This window comes from Cotesia glomerata, linkage group LG8 (assembly GCF_020080835.1).
Source record: "Cotesia glomerata isolate CgM1 linkage group LG8, MPM_Cglom_v2.3, whole genome shotgun sequence".
Classification (NCBI taxonomy): domain Eukaryota; kingdom Metazoa; phylum Arthropoda; class Insecta; order Hymenoptera; family Braconidae; genus Cotesia; species Cotesia glomerata.
The window spans coordinates 10,651,028-10,653,154 of NC_058165.1; positions in this window are offsets into that span (position 1 = coordinate 10,651,028).

Here is a 2,127-nt window from a genome sequence, read left to right on the forward strand (position 1 = left end):
GTTACAGGGGTGGCCTTTAGGGTCAACCGTTTTCCTAATTTTTTTTAAATTTTCTGTTTAATTTAAACCGGTTGAGTTGATGTATATGAAATAAGGAGCTTTCTTATCAGTATTCCTGTTTGGATCAGCGGTAACGTGAACGACTGAGGAATTTTTTCAATCAATAATTCCATTTCAATTCAAATTAAATTCACTAATCAGTTCATAATATGATATGAGTATTTGATCCTAAATTATTTATAATTTTTTCGAAAATCAATATTTTTTCTTTCAAAGTTTAGATTGGGTTCTAATGGGGATTTCCCCATTGGGGCCTAAGAGGGATTGCCCAAAGAGGTCCCAACAAGGTTTTACATGACATCCCAATGTGTGGACCCAAGAGGGGACCCCAAGAGGGGAACCCAATGAGGACCCAATTGGTTTTACTTTTAAATTTCTAGTCGAGATACTCAATTGTTTCGCTGACTGATCACTGATAACGCAGTCTTTAATTGTTTTTTTTTTATGATCTGTACAATGGAGTGAAATAGGCAGTTTAATCTGTATAAAAAATACTATCGTGACAAAATTCAAACGAGGTTTAAAATTGATTTGTAAATGAAATTAATTTCTTGTAATTTAGTAGTAATTATCTTTCAATTAAAATTATTTTTTCAATTCTCTCTCGTACACGGAAAAAATAAATAGTTAATAGCAAATGCAGTCTTAGTAAATAAAAATGATGAAATCATATTGCATCCACATGATTTGTCATGTCTTGGCTACATGACAATCATGTTGCGGTAACATGAGAAAAATCATGTGGCAGCAACATGATTTTCATGTAGCCTTAATAGCATAAAATTAAGCTGCAACAACTAAATATTTATGCTTCAAAAACATTATTGATTATAAAGTAACTAGGTTTTTAAGGATTTATAATATTACAGATGAAAATAAGAGTAAATTATTGAATTATCCAATTTGTGAACGATATCTTTGTTTATTCAAATTATATACAATTCTTATCGCCAATAGCTTTGGTTTGTGATAAAAGTAATTAAATTATTATTTTCGTATATCAAATTCAGTTTGACTTCGCGAAGTTACAATAAATTGCTGTCTTCTTGCGCATGCGCAGTTGAAATGCTGAGTGATTGGTTCACATTTGAATAAATTTTCTTGCCGAGATTTTTTTGACAAAATTTTATTCTTTTGTATTAAAAAAAATTTTTACTACGTACTAATGTTTTTGACTAGAAAAAAATTGTCAAAAAAATAACATAATTTATTTAAGGGGTTAGAGGTAGTCAGAAACAAAAAAATGAGAATTTTTAATAATTTTTTTTTGCCAGCAAATCATTTTATTTCAAAAAAGTAATAGTATGGCATCATTACTCAATGTTTTGACTTGACTTCACGAAAATTTGAAAAAAAAATTAATTATTACAAAAGTTATGGCTGTTTGCATTGACCCAATTCAAAAAAATTAGGAAAACGGTTGACCCTGAAGGCCATTCCTGCAACTTCCCGCTAATTCCATACCTGGATGCTTAAAATTGCTCTTATGCTGTTTTTGAGCTCTTCAAGCTCAAAAATACAGTTTATGTGTTGTTTTGAGCTCTTCGAGCTCAAAAGTCTGATCGTAGTTTGATAAAACACTATTTTTTGAATTTTCAAACCGCAATAACTTTTGAATGAATGAACCGATTTTCTTGCAGTTGGCGGCATTCGACCCAGTTTTTTGAGCCTCATAAAGAATTTTTAAGTTTGAATTTATCAAACAAGAAATTTCAGAGTAATTCCGAAAATACACATTTTTGGGTTTTCTTTCCTGCACGATATCTCTCGAACGAATCAACCGATTTTGACCGGATTAGCGGCAATCGACGTGGTTTTCCAAGGTTAAGAGCTAATTAGTTTTTGATGATTGATAAAGCCATTTGAAAGTTATTTGAAAAAGAACGACTTTTGAATAATAATTTTTTTCAGTTTTTTTTTTAGGTTTTTCGAAATCTATCAGTCTGAATCGGTCCAAATTATATTCAAAATCTAAGTTTAGCCAAGCCCTTTCGAATGGCACCAACCACGATGAAATCGATCGAACCGTTCAAAACACACACACACACACACACACACCTCATGTCG